A 15,855-nucleotide genomic window follows, 5' to 3' on the forward strand; every position below is an offset into this window, starting at 1 on the left:
GTTTGGAGGTGGCTTGGAGCGTCATTTCTGCATGGTGAGACGGACACTGGTCAAAATGAAGAGACAGTGGTGAAGTGGCATTGTTAATGGGCTAGCAATCCAGAGACCAAGGCAAATGTTCCAGGGACATGGGTTCAAATCCCACCATGGGCAGTTATCTAAATTCAATCAATAAAAGGAATTAAACTAAAGGCTTGTTTCAGTCAAGATCACCATGAAGTCTTTGTCAACTGTAAAAATTGGTCTGTTTCATCAGTGCTCTTCAGAGATGGAATCCGCCAACTTAATGTGGTCTGGCCTACATGTGACTCCAGGCCCACTTCAATGTGATTGACTCAACTGCCCTTTGCATTGGCTTAGGGCAGTTAGGGATAGGCAACACATGTTTTGTCAGTGATGAAGATCAGGGAATTAGTTGAGGATGACAAAGTCGCTGAGCCTGAGAGAGCAGCGCAGTGTGAAATGTGGCTGGCTGGTGTAGAATAAGGGAGTGAGATGAGAGGGGTGGAAGAAGATGAGATAATCCAAGGATGAAGTGCCTGAGGAGCAGGCTAATGATGAGAAGGTAGTTGTCATGGCAACGATGGATGGGGGACACACAGCCAGGTGAGGAAATGGAAACTATCAGCACCGCTCAGCCAAGTTTCCATTCAGGTTGTACCATCCATAATAAGCTCATGGACAGCAAAGGAGGCTTCTCACAAGCGAATGGATATACTGAAGGGAGATGTGGACACTGTATGAGCTGGTCTACCGATGAACACAGGGAGCGAAGACAGTGAGGGACTAACATGTGTCACTCAGTTGGTGGCAGCGATGTAAGGAGGTGCAGGATCAGTCAAAGAGGGTATCAAGCTTGGGATGCCAATGGGAAGGTGGAGCTAGAAGGGACACCATGGAACACAGTGCCCAAGAAGGAATGCATGAAACGGTCACTCTGTCATTGCGGTGCTTTAGATGAGATTAGAGCAGTATCAGTGTGGGGGTAAATGGGGCAAATAGAAGTGACGGATTCAGAACTGGCAGCTAGAACCAACGGATAAATGAACCCAAGTTGCATAGGGCTGTTGTTGCACAGCGAGACTTAGCTAGAAACATCCTGGCAACAGGAGAAAGTGAGGACTGCAGGTGCTGGAGAGACAGAGTCGAGAGTGTGGTGTTGGAAAAGCTCTGTCGGTCAGGCAGCACCCGAGGAACAGGAGAATTGACATTTTGAGCATAAAGTCTTCATCAGGAACGAGCTGACAAAGAGCTTATGTTCAAAACATCAACTCTCCTGCTCTTCGGGTGCTGCCTGACCGGCTGTGCTTTTCCAGCACCGCACATCCTGGGAATAAACAGGGGAGGAAGAGGAGGTGCCAAGAGAGGATTCAAAGTGGAAGCCAGAAATCCTGTTGCAAGATAAACTTGTATGAGAAAGAGTGGAGTCAGCCTGAAACATCGATAAAATGTTACCTGGCTTTAAGGCTGGGCTTGGACGTTGCCTGGTACTCATGACCCATAAGCCACCATTCCAATCCTTGAGAAGACAATTATGAAAGGCAGTGGGGAGACTGATCTATAACTTTGACTTTGACTCAGTGGTAACAGAAGGTTCTAGGTTCAGGTCCCACTCTAGGAACTAGTTGGATGTTTTTGTGCACTACTGAGGAGGCACTGTACCGGTTTTAAAGCTGAACACATTGAACTAATACTCCATCTGCTCTCCAAGTTCAGCACAAAGGATCCCATGACCCTGTTTAAAGAACAACAGGAAAATTCTCCATGGAGTTCCAGCTAACAGTTATCACTCGACAAACATGACAAAACAGATTATCTAACCATTGATCACATTCCTAAGTTACCACATTGTGGAAAAAAACAACAATTAGCTGTAAAACACTCCAGGATGGCCTGGGTCATGACCATTTAAATGCATACACCCAGTCTCAATATGAGATTCCAGATAGTCCATTTGAACCATTAGCCTGATCCATCCACAGAACACATTAACTCGCTCATGACAAAGCAAAATTATTCCCTAACCACAAACAAAAATGATGTGTCAGAGCTCCAGCACACACACACAATGCCGGCCGTCAGATCCAGTAACTGCACACTCGTTGTATAAACCCTGAAATCTGACCACCACCAACAACAAATCCATTATTGGGATGCGATTGATGATTATAATTGAACAATGCCTCTTCTCTTTGATTCCTGTGAAGTTATATCTGAAAGGGCACAGCTCCAAAATCCATTAGTGGATTTGAACTTTGAACAGAATACTTCTAAAATCAAAATGCAGCAAAGGTTCACCAGGATTGTACAATGAAGAGAGACTGGGCAAACTGGGCCTGTATTCTCTTGAGTTTGATGAGTGAGAGAGGTGATCTCCTCGAACCCCACAAAATACTCTAAGGGATAGACAGCGCAGAGGCAGGTAAGCTGTTTCCCCCCGGCTGGGGAGTCTAACACCAATAAGCACATTTCATAACGATCACAGAGGACACGAAGATCCAGGATGAGAAGACTTTTTTTCAACATAGGTGATTGCTAACCTTCGGAATTCTCTACCATCGAGGGCTGTGGAAGTGTGGGTATGTTTAAGGTACAGATTGATAGATTTCTAATTATTCCTGTCAAATAGGGTTGCGGGGATAGGGTGGGTAAAAGGCAGTGATGGATTCGATGAGCCACCATCATATTGAAAGGAGGGGCACACTCAATTGGCCGAATGGCCTACCCCAGTTCCTATAAAGAATGGCTCCACCACATTAGGAGGCCATTTGCCCTATTGTGTATGTGCCAGCTCCCTACAAGAGCAAATCAGCTCATCCCAAATCTGAGCTTATACCCCCAGTCCTGCAAACATTTCCTCTTCAGATAATTATCTTTTGAAGAAGACGGAATCTGCCCTTGCCACATTCTCAGGAAGTGGATCCCTCAGCCTAACCACTCACTGCGTGAAAAGATTTTCCTCACGTCGCCACTGGCTCTTTTGCCACTTACATCTCTGACCTTTCTGCCAATAGGAACAGTTCCTGCTGCTCCACATTGTCCAAACCCCTCGATCAAAACTCCTTTAAACCTTGTCTTCTACCAGGAGAGCAGGCCCAGATTCACCAACCTATCCAGGTGACCGAAGTCCCTCATCCCCAGAGTCGTTCTAGTGAATATTTTCTCTATCTTCTCCAGCGCCTCCACGCCCTTCCTACGCTCCAGTTGGTGCTAAACCAGTGGTTTATAAAGGTTGACCATAACCTCCTTGCTTTTGTACTTTACGGCTCTACTTAGAAAAGCCAGTGTCCCCATCAACCATGTCCTCCCTGAGAGGACACTATCATAGCTAAACCCAATCCTTCCTTTACCCAGTATCTACAAGCCCACATTTCCCACCAGTGAAAGCTAGCTAGAAATCAGGAGCGATGTTCAGGAAATCAGGAACACTCTGCGATGTTCAGATGCTCAAAGACACTGTGATGCAACAAAGCAATTACATCGCTGCAAAACCTTAAGAATCCACCGATTCCATCCCCACCGGATCCGAGTACATTTCAAATCACTTGGATGGCTTTCTTTGCTGCATTTGCAAAGGTTAGCGCCATTCATCAGCAATCTCCAAGACCTACATAATGTTTCTGTTCAGTCCAAGGAATTAGGTGCACACCCATTGTGTGTGTAATCACATGAACTATATTATAGGTGAGAAAAAAGATCAACTCAAAAACAGCTGCTTTTGTTAATTGCAAGAAATTATCAGAAAATTATTTCCATTCTCCTTTTTGTTATTGGTACGGCATCTATTAGAGTGGAGCAGTGGAAATCCATTTCTTGAAGTGTGAGGTCTTCGACAGCAGACCAGCCTCTGGCTATAAACTGCAATCCCTGTATCCTTTCAGTGGATGTGTGACTATTCCCTGAGGTCAGTGGGGTTCACCATAGATCAGAGACAGAGCACTTACCCTGAAGATTCAGACCACTGTGAGTGTATTAGCCATTCGACAGACTTCAGCATTGAATCACAGCTGATATCCCAGGAATACAAAGACTGGACGTTGGGCGTTCCTAAAATTGACCTCCATACTTTGAGGACACAAGGAGAGATCTGTCCAATGTCCTGGTCAATAGTTATCCCTCAGACAACACCATTAAAAACAGAAACCCAGTTTGTTGAAGTTGCTGTTTGAAACTAGGTTGTCATGGTTTCTACAATTCAACAATGATCATACATTAATAATACCTGCATAGCGCACTGGGACATCGTGAAGTCAATAAAGGTGCTACAGGAATGCAGTTCTTTCATCTTTTTTGAACTCTGGTTCACTGATACTAAAGTTTATTACCGATGCTAGAGAATGGCCTTTTTTAAATTCTGGGAATATTTAAAAGACGTCTTAAAATGCACACCATCTGGTCTAAGCAATAGAAAGGGTTACAATATAATCCAGCAAAAAAAGGGCAAAGAGTACATAGTGAATGTTACAAACCAGGCCCATTGTTTTAATGAGACTGAGTGAATCAAATTCCATTTTTATTACAGAATGTGGGATTTTGACATTTCTGCTTACGTTCCGGGATTCCATATGTATCTAATTACAACCATCACCCGGAAACTTGAGCACAAAGTCTAGGCTGCAGTCCAATGCAGTACCGAGGGAGTGCTGTACAGGCCACATCAACTCCCTCTGTCACCAACACTCAGCAGCAGCACTGTGTACGATCTGCAAGATGCAGAAATTCACCAAAGATCCTTAGACAGTGCCTTCCAAACGCAGGACCACTTCCATCTAGAAGGACAAGGGAAGCAGATACATGGGAACATCACCTCCTGCACGTTCCTCCCCAATCCACTCACCATCCTAACTTAGAAATACATCACTATCCCTTCAGTGTTGCTAAGTTAAGATCTCAGAACACCCTCCATAACAGTATTGTGGGTGCACTTATAAGGAATGCAACTGTCACACCTTCTCTAGGGGAGTTAGGGATGAGCGATAAATGTCAGCCCAGTCAGTGACACCCACAACCCTGAGTCAATCAAAAGGCAGAGATACTGTATTTCAAAAGAGAGGTTAATTTTCATTTTCTTATTGAATCTATTTTTCTTAATTAACCTGTTCAGAGACACACACACAAAATGCCAGCATCTCTAGATTCAGATCCTTAAAGCCTGGTTCGTCTCTGGATTGTTATGAAGTGTGGATATTTTACACATTGGCTTGCTTGTCATCTTCAGCTCTTCACGTGGAAAGTTTTTTTATTGTAGTTCATTTTCAAATCAATTTTTATTTATATATCAGAAGGATGAGCGACAATATGTGTACTTTCAGAGCACAGTGGAGACCGCTTACAGGAAGGATGTTATTAAACTTGAGGGAATGCATAAAAGATTTACAAGGATATTGTTGGGACTAGAGAGTTCGAGTTATAGAGAGAAAGGCTCAATAGGTGGGGGCTTTTTACCCTGGAGCGTTGGAAGCTGAGGGGTTTATAAAATCATGAAGGACATGGAAAAGCCAAGGTCTTTATCCTAAGGTGGGAGAGTAAGAAATGAGAGGGCATAGGTCTAAGGTCAGAGGAAAGATATAGAAAGGGCTTGAGGGGTACCTTTTTCATGCAGAGATTGGTGTCTATTTGGAATGAGCTGCCAGAGGAAGTGATGGAGACTGGTAAAATTAAAACATTTAAAATAGACCTGGAATGGTATATGAATGGGAAGGATTTAGAGGGACATGGGCCAAGTTCTGGCAAGTGGGATTAGGTCAGATTGGGATGTCTGGGTGGCACAGATGAATTGGACCAAAGGGTCCAATTCCATGCTGTATGACTATGACCTCTGGAGCCGATGGGACTTGAACCAGGTTCTCCTGGTCCAGGAGTAAGTGCACTACCACAAGAGGCCCCCAGGATGAGAGGTTAAACAAAGGTCCTGTGTGGTCTCCCAGGTCTCTCCCAACAATAGATCCCTGGAGACTATTTTGAAGAATGGGCTGAGGCACTCTGCCTGGTGTTCATGTCAGTGTTTATTCCTCAATCAACACCATAGAAGGAGATTATTTTGTTATTGATACATTGCTGCTTGTGGCATTTGTCTTGCATAACTGTCTCCCATGTTTCCTACTTTCAAAGAGTGCTTCAAAGACTGTAAAGTGCTTTGAGTTAGAACATAAGAAATAGGAGCAGGAGATGGCCATTCAGCCCCTCAAACCACTCTCGCCATTCTATAATTGTTTGTGTACTGTTATGACGCGTGGATATTTTACACATTGGCTTGCTTGTCATCTTCAGCTCTTCATGCGGAAAGTGTTTTATTGTAGTTCATTTTCAAATCAATTTCTATTTATACATCAAAAGGATGACTGACAATAGGTGTACTTTCAGTGCATTGTGGAGACCCCTTACAGGAAGGATGTTGTTACACTTGAGAGAATGCAGGTTCACTACTGCAGGCCTCAATCAGCTCCTCATCCTGAACTTCAAAAACCTACCTACCTCTTCTTCGCACTTTCTGAGATCTAGCCTCAACAACTCTATGGGATAGAGAATTCCAGGTATTTCCTGTCCTCTGGGAGATGAAATTCCTTCATATCTCAGTTTTAAATGAGTGTCCTCTTATTCTGTAACTATCTTGAGTTTGAGGTGTGTTTGCACTGGAGAGGCTGCAGAGGAGATTCACCGGGATGTTGTCTGGGATGGAGCACTTCAGTGATGAAGAGAGGCTGGCTAAAGTCAGTTTGTTTTCTTTAGAGCAGAGACAGTCGACAGGGGGACCTGACAGAGATTATGAGGGAAACGGACAGGGTGAATCGAAAGCAGCTGTTCCCCTCAGTCAAAGGGTCAAAAACAAGGGGGTATCATTTAAAAGTGAAAGACAGGAGGATTAGAGAGGATTTGAGGCAAAGTCCCATCCAGAGGATGGTGAGGGTCTGGAATGTACAGCCTGGGAGGAAGGTTGAGGCCGGAAACCTCACAATCTTTGGATGAGCACTTGAAGTGTCATAACATTGCAGGCTGTTGGGCAAGTGTGGGATAGTGGGACTGGTGTAGCTAGTAATATATTTTGGCAGTACAGAGTTGGCAGGCCAAAAAGCCTCTTCTGTACAGTTCTAGGAGATCATTCTACTGGTAAAAAAACATCATCTTAATATCGATCTGGTCAAGCTCCTTTAAATGGGCCATCCCACAGCCACAAAAGCTGGTATATAACTGCAACTCTATTGTTTCATTATCATCTCAAAGTTCCCAAATAATCCCAACTCAGATTTAAGGTGGATGGGGCTAGAAGGTTCTCACCGATAGTTTCTGGTGGTCGCAATCTGTGCTCATTACCGAGCTTCAGATGGGAGTAGCAACAAGATGACCGGAGGAAGAGTTCACCAGACTGCTGGCCAACATTCTGCAACTGGCTGCCTATTCCGGCTGTGGGATTTTGCTGTGCACACGCCTGCCTGCAGCTTTTGCTGAATATAACAGCCACCACATTCCAAAAGTGTACAAGGAGCTGAACAACAGGAAAGTACGGAATTGTTGAATTCACAATCTGGACATTTGAGGTACAATATGGTACCCTAGGGGCTATTTTCCCAAACTGGACCAGTAATCGAGAGGCACGCTTTCAAACCATGGAAGGAATCTAGAAGGCTGACTTCCCAAGGAAGAGTCGCTGTTTATCTCCCCACAGATCCCGTCAGACCTGCACAGCTTCTCCAACACTGTCTGTCCTGATCAGTCTTCCACAGACCCAGGATCAGAGATGTGGGCCTCATATCTCACCCCGCCACTGTGAAATCTGAATTTAGTTTGTAAATCTGGAATATAAAAAGTTACTCTCAGTAATGAAGCCACAAAACTACCATCTAGGAGAAAGGACTGCAGATGCCGGAGATCAAAATTGAAAAGTATGGAGCTGGAAAAGCACAGCAGGTCAGGCAGCATCTGAGGAGCAGCAGCACACTTTTTGATATGAATACCATCAGCCGTCCAAAGGCTATGATAGACAGATTTTTAAACCAATTAGAGAATCGGTGGGGGGGGGGAAGAAGGAGAGGGTGGGGGATGATGAATCAGCAGGAACGTGGAGTTGAGGATTGCCATATCAGCCATGATCTCACTTCCTGGCATGTCACACTCTATGGTCTAACCTATCTGCTTCTCTAATGTCCCTTAGGGAACCATCCTTACCCAGTCTGGTCATCACGGGACTCCAGACCCACAGACTGATTCTTACTCACCCTCTGAAAGGGCTGGGCCAGCCACTCAGGTCAAAGGCAATTAGGAACAGACATCAAATGCTGGGTGAGCCAGTGATGCGCACTTCCTATGAAAGAATAAGAGGAAATCTGCCATTGTTACCTGGGGCTAGGTTGGATGGCACTCCGGGACCCTCAGTAATGTGATTAACTCTTAAGTGCGTTTTGAAGCTCTGATATAAGAGTGAGGAATTAACTCTGCTTTTTCATCTCTTCAGTTGGTGCCACACCTGTTGATTAATGCTGCCATTTTCTATTTTCACAATGGGCCTCGCAGTTTGCAGAATGAGGCTATTTGGCCCTTCATGTCTACACCGGCTCTTCAAATAAGCACCATTAGTTTGTGTCAATCTCTTGCCTTTGCCCTATACCTTGGACATTATTTCTATCCAAATAATCACCCAATGCCCTCTCGAATGCCTCAATTGAACCTGCCTCCACCACACTGTCAGACAATGCATTCCAGACCTTAACTATGGGGGTAAGCAAGAAATACTGACCCTGCTATCAAAGCACACAACCACTGAATTAGTTAAAAAGAAAAGCTCAATCCTGAAAACTACTGACCAGAATTTAGTTTCATTTCAATTTCCTTCAGTGAATGAACTGCCGTCGCTAATCTTTATTTAAAAGCAAAACAGGGAAGAAATAATGTCATGCACAATGAACTATTACAAATAGGGCAGTACAGTAGCTCCGCTGCCTCACAGCACCCACGGGCCTGGGTTGGATTCCAGTATTGGGGTGACTGCCTGTGTGGAGTTTGCACGTTCTCCCCGTACCTGCGTGGGTTTCCTCCGGGTGCCCTGGTTTCCTCCCACAGTCCAAAGATGTGCGGGTCAGGATGGATTGGCCATGGGAAATGCAGGTCACAGGGATTGGAGTGGGTCTTGATTAGGGGAGGGGAGGGGGGTCAGTGCTAACTCGATGGGCCAAATTGCCTCTTTCTGCACTGCAGGGATACTGTGATTAAAAACATCAACTGTAATCTAACATGACATTTGAATAAAAATGCAGAATTTCCCAAAACTTGGTGCAGAATATTATGTTATAATTAAAGAACAACATGCATTTATCCAGAACTTTCCATGATTAGATTACTTACAGTGTGGAAACAGGCCCTTCGGCCCAACAAGTCCACACCGACCCGCCAAAGCGCAACCCACCCATACCCCTACATTTACCCCTTACCTAACACTACAGGCAATTTAGCATGGCCAATTCACCTGACCCACACATCTTTGGACTGTGGGAGGAAACCGGAGCACCCGGAGGAAACCCACGCAGACACGGGGAGAACGTGCAAACTCCACACAGTCAGTCGACTGAGGTGGGAATTGAACCCAGGTCCCTGGCGCTGTGAGGCAGCAGTGCTAACCACTGTACCACCGTGCCGCCCTAATCACCCGGGCATATCAAAGCACTTGACTGCCAAGTTTTGTCACTCTTGAACAGTCGACATAACGTGCTCGTATCACAGCAAAGTCATAATAACAAAAGTACCTGTTTTCCTTAAGTTGGTTAAAATGAAAAAAAAAAATTTTCTAGGAGACCTGGGATAACTAGGAGAAAGTGAGGACTGCAGATACTGGAGCTCAGAGAAACTCCCTTTCTTCAAGATAATGTCATAGTTTTTTTTATGTTCACCGATGCAGGCAGATCAAACGTTATTTTAGTGCCTCATTAGAAGATGGCATCTGTGACAGGACAGTACTCCCTTGGTCCTGCTCCTGTGTACAACATTAATTATTGTGCTCAAGTTATGGAGAGGGACTGGAACCTGGAGCTTTGTGATTTAGACAGGGTTACCCACTGAGCCACAGCTGACACACATTGATAACAATGTCAACATTTAATTTATAACTCCACATGCTTGTATAAATATTTTCTTAATGCTCACTAATCTGTTTCCTTCTTAATTCTCTCCTTCCCCATCTTAAGTTCCTCACACATTCAGCAAAAATATGTTCCTCTGACTTTTCCAGACCACAGCTCACACTGAAATGTAAAGTTCCACAAGCACTTCCACCTCCCCACCCCCATCCCCACCACTGCCACCTCCCCGAAATGGCTGCTCTTCACCTCAGAGGTCAGGCACGAGGTGAGAATGACTTTAATAAGGAACATGACAATTAAAGTCTCACCCGTCATCCAAACACAGGGACTGCAGGGATTCTCAGTGGAGAATCAGGGCAAAAAGTCAGTCAGATTCCTCCACCGCCAGTGCTCCCACATTATCACCCTCATTATCCCAGCAGCTGGGTCCAAGTAGGTGCTTTTTTGACACTTTATCACGTTAAAGGCACTACGTAAATGCAATGTATTGTTGTTGCTGTTCATTATGTAAAGCTAATTTATATTAATTGCATTATAATTAAATTAAGCATATAATACAAAACAAAAAAAAATAATTTACTGATCATTTTTAAAAAAAGCTTGTGGAATCACTAATTGGATCAGCATTTATTGTCCATTTGAATTAACTTTCTGGGGCCTTTCAAGTCAACACATTGCTTTAGGTCTGGAGTTACATGGAATTTCCTTCCTAAGGACATTAGTGAAACAGATGGGTTTTTAACAAGAATGAACTGGTTACATAAACACTATTAGGCTGGCTTTTAATTTCAGATTGATTCATCATTCATCATCTGCTGTGGTGGGATTTGAACCGAGGACTCCAGAGCATTAACTAGGGCTCGGGATTAATTGACAATATCACTACTACCTCACTGTTAGAGCATACTGTTATCGGAGTTCAGAGTGTAGTAGTTATGGGCGTTTGTTCACTGTACAAATTATACGTGGCACTGAGCCACTCAGTCCTTGTCATTCTGCATCCTGATTCAGTTAGTTGTCCTGAGTTCCATCGCTAGTAGTCATCGTGAGATCCATCTGTCAGTAATGAGGGTTGAAATTTAAAGTTAGGCAGCGATCTTGCCAAAGAGTGGCAGAGCTGTTAATTTCTGTTCTCAACCTCTGGTGTTGCCAACACAATTCAGAACCAAGACTGTAACAATTAACCTGAAACATTGCGGATGTGGAGAGAGGAGGCTTTCATGGTCCCAGGTTGAACTGGTTTGGCAGCACCAAGTCCCCACCAGCCAAGTCTAGGAGAGTGTGCTTTAAATGTTAGGGAGATGTTTATGACAAGAAAGAGGAGGTATGTCAGTCTTCATGCATACTCCAACTTTCAGTAAGATTATCTATTTTGCGCCATTTCTTTGTGCATTCCTTCAGTAAGCAAAGATCTCGTGATCTCAGCCTTGATTATACTCAACGAGTATCCACAGTTTTTCCATCGAATCCCTAAGTGTGGAAACAGACCATTTGGCTCAAGACGCCAACACTGACTCTCCGAAGAGCATCCAACCCAGACTCATCCCCCTACCCTAACCCTGCATTCCCTACAGCTAATCCACCGAATCTACACATTCCTGAATACTATCGGCAATTTAGAATGACTAATCCACCTAACCTGCACATCTTTGTGGGAGGAAACCAGAGCACCCAGATGAAACCCAGATGGACACAGGGAAAACGTATAACCTCCACACAGACAGTCGCCCGAGGGTGAAATTGAACCTGGGGTCCCTAGCACCATGAAGCAGCAGTGCTAACTGAGCCTCTGAGCCGCACTCTCTATCAGAGCAATTCAAAAGATCACAATGCTCTGAGGGAAGAAATTTCTCCACATCTCAGCTCTGAACAGCCTCTGGGAACAAATTACTGCAGATGTTGGAATCCGTACCGAAAACAAAAAATGCTGGAGATCACAGCGGGTCAGGCAGCATCCACTGAGAGAGAGCAAGCTAACGGTTCGAGTCTAGAATACGCTTTATCAGAGCTTCCAGCTCATCACTCTCCGACCAGGGCAAACAGCCTGTCAGCATTAACCCTGCCTGGGACCTCCAGACATCTCAATGTGATCATCTCTGACTCTCCTAAACTCCAGAGAATACCAGCCTATTCAATCCAATCTCTCCTTTAAAAGTAGGGAGACATTCTGATGAACCTTCATTCCGTCCCCTCTACTAACAGGTTGTCGTTTGATCTGCAATTGTAATGTTGCTCAAGGAACAAATTTTCTAAACTAATTTAAAGAGGCCTCTGCTTTTGTAGCCATTTCCAGGAAGCTATCGTTGTTATACCCAATTGCTTATTGCCACTCAATATTTTAATTTGTGTGAATATGCAATATATTACTTTGAATTTATAGCTGAAACAGGTGCGTCCTCACAAACAGCAGGACACCAGATTCAAACCTGTATGACTGTCTTGCAACATACCCCACTTACTCATGTCGATGGTGGTCAATTCAAGCAGCTACACGTCTGCAAACACTATCAACCACATCATCCTGAAGAAGTTCTTCAGAGCTTTGCTCTCTCTCTCGCTCTCTCCCATTGGGGAGAAACAACATTTCCTGTTCCTAAATACAGTCCCATCTCCTTGGCAAGAGAGGATGATTGCTGTGATAATGGGCTTTACCATCACATGGGTCAACTCTGAGCCCACCCCAAACCTTAAAAAAGCTGCTTTCCAAAGCACCATCACCAGTGGTATATTCTTTAACTGGATTGGTTCTTTGTCAGCATACAAACTTTTAAGTCTTTAAAAAGAAACTCTTGATAGATTAATGTTGGCTTGTGAGAGACAACCCACAGACAGATAATTCCCCCAAATGTTCACACTTGGATGATAAGCACTAACACTGTAAAGCTGTTCATCCTCAATGCTGTTCGCTGTCCAGGAACATCCCACCTCAGCCATCTTTCTTGCATCAGTGTAATTCTATCTGATGCTGTTCCTTCAGCACTGTGATATTTAAATAGAAACACTCCTGACTTGGCTCAGGTACCCAGAATCATGGAGCCTGACAGCATTGAAGAAGCCTGTCATGTCTTGAGTCACCGATTTACAGAATGGAAGGAGGCCATTTGGCCCACATTTAAATGCTGGTCGACAAGCAGCCATCCAGCCTATTGCCACTCTGCAGTTCTCAGTCCTTCAGATGCACGTGCGAGTATTGTTTACATACAAAGAGTTCTGCCACTGTCATCCTTTCAGGCAGTGAGTTCCAAATGTTCCACCACTCTCTGGGTGAAATGAATTTCCCTCAAACTCTCTTTAAACATCCTGCCTCTTATCCTAAACTATGCCCTGGTCATACAACTATGGAGAACAGGGAATTCCTATCTAGTCTACCTTTTACTTTTCATAGAATCCCTACAGTATGGAAACAGGCCATTTGACCCAACGAAGAACAGCCCACCCAGGCCCATTCCCTTATCCTATTACTCTACACTTACCCCTGACTAATGCACCTAATATACACATCCCTGAACACTAAGGACAATTAGCATGGCCAATTCACCTGACCTGCACATCTTTGGACTGTGGGAGGAAACTGGAGCACCCGGAAGAAACCCACACAGACACAGGGGAGAATGTGTAAACTCCACACAGACAGTCGCCTGAGGCTGAAATCAAACCTGGGTCCCTACCCAAACCCCTCATAACTTTATACACCTCAATTAAACCTTTCCTCAATTTCCTCTGTTCTAAAGAAAATGACGCCAACTTCTTCAATCTTTCCTCATAACTAAAATACTCCAATCCATGCAACTTGCTCAGAAATCTCCTCTCTCTAGAGTAGTTACATCTTTCATTTGCTCTGGTGAGCAGAACTGTACACAGTGCTCCAGCTGAGGCCTACCCTTTGAGTGTTGCACAGTGTTGTGGTTCTGTTCACCAGGCTGGAAGTTCTTGTTGTAAACGTTTCGTCCCCTGGCTAGGCGACATCATCAGTGCTCTGGAGCCTCCTGCGAAGCGCTTCTTTGATGTTTCTTCCGGTATTTATAAATACCGGAAGAAACATCAAAGAAGGGCTTCGCAGGAGGCTCCAGAGCACTGATGATGTCGCCTAGCCAGGGGATGAAACGTTTGCAACAAGAACTTCCAGCTCAGCGAACAGAACCACAACAACGAGCACCCGAGCTACAAATCTTCGCACAAACCTTGTTGCACAGTTCCAGTATACCCTTCCCAGTTCTTATATGCTCTAATATATAGGAGTAATAATGGCAAGTATCCTGTGCACCAACTCAACCATCTTGTCTACCTATTGTCCCACTCTGGGATCTGTGAACATATACTCTAAAATGTCCCTGGTTCTCTACATTTCTATGTCTCCCACCAGTGATTTGTGTACTCTCTTGTTAGCCTTCCTCGAGCACCCTCATTTCTCTGGATTATACTGTATTCGTCACTATCTCCCCAACCTATGACCCCATTGATATTCTCCTGCAAAGAACATTACCTGATCTGACTACCCTTCTGCCCTGCACATTCCCTATAGCCCTGCAATGCTGCCTTTTAGAAAGTTACTATCAAATCTTCTCTGACCACACAACGCTAGTTGCTTCGCTTGGAGGGCTGAAGGGCCTGTTGCTATGCTGTATCGATTGCTTCACAAACTCTGCATCTTGTCCCATGTCCTTTAATCATAAAATATATCTGTTCACCACAAATTACATAATCGTAAAATCCTGCACTGTGGAGTTTGTCTGGATCCTGAAGAACTGAACAGGAGGTGTGGAATGGACGGGACCATTTTGATTTGAGAGCGATATTGCGACAGGATTACAGAATAGCTGACAGTGTGAGGTGCAGCCACTAATTATAAAGGAAACTTGGGGGAGATACAAGGTGACTCCCAAACTACTTTCAACCCTAACCAGGGATATAAATCTCCACGGACTTCATGGATCATGACAGATAGTACAAAGGAAGCAACTCAGGTTGGGAGATGGTGGTGTGTTGGGAATTTGATGGCACGGGTAATCCAGACACCCAGGCATAGTGCTTTGGGGACGTGGGTTCAAATCCCATCACTGTAGGTGACCTGTCAATTCAGAACATCACATTGGGAGTATACAACAAACTATCAGCAATAGCAACATGAAATGATCATGACCATCTGGTCCATTATTGCCCTTTAGGAGGAAGGAATTAGCCATCCGTAAGTGGCCTGGCTAACATGGCAGTGTGGTTGACTCCTAACTGCTCTTCGAAATAGCATAGAGACAAATAAACTGCAGATGCTGCAATTTGAGATAGACAGGCAGGAGGCTGGAAGAACACAGCAAGCCAGGCAGCATCAGCAGGTGGAGAAGTCAACGTTTCTGGTGTAACCCTTTCTTCAGGCAAAGCAGGGCAATTAGGGTTGGACAGCAAATACCTGCTTTATCAGTGATGTCCAAAGCCCTTGAAAGAGTAAACAGCTTGTACTGAAGTAGAGTCAGTAACCAGAAGGCAGATCTTTGGCAAACCTCTCCTGGGAGTGGTCTGGCTTTGTGTAGGTCACACAGCGAGCTGTTGTGCTCTGGAATGCACTGCCTGAAGAGGGTGTGGAGGCACAAACAACGGTAACTTTCAGATTAAAACAAACTAGATTCAGATTGGAAAAGATGAGATGGGGGGAGGGGAAGAGGCAAGGAGTGTGCGATGGGCTGAATGGCTCGCTGCTGCTCCCTCTCACATTTTCAGAGTTAGCCCCAACCCTGCTGCTCACCATCCACCTACACAACAGCTCCTTAGAGCCAGAAATAAAAAGCCTTGGGGA

The 15,855-nt window shown here is 44.6% G+C and overlaps 1 protein-coding gene across 3 annotated transcripts in view; it reads right to left on the reverse strand.

The window, feature by feature from the left end:
• Positions 1 to 15,855, reverse strand: part of LOC132825896 (adenylate kinase isoenzyme 1-like) — a 165,317-nt gene that overhangs the window by 147,968 nt on the left and 1,494 nt on the right. The window lies entirely within an intron of this gene.

The sequence above is a fragment of the Hemiscyllium ocellatum genome, chromosome 21 (genome assembly GCF_020745735.1).
Source record: "Hemiscyllium ocellatum isolate sHemOce1 chromosome 21, sHemOce1.pat.X.cur, whole genome shotgun sequence".
In the NCBI taxonomy this organism is placed as follows: Eukaryota; Metazoa; Chordata; class Chondrichthyes; order Orectolobiformes; family Hemiscylliidae; genus Hemiscyllium; species Hemiscyllium ocellatum.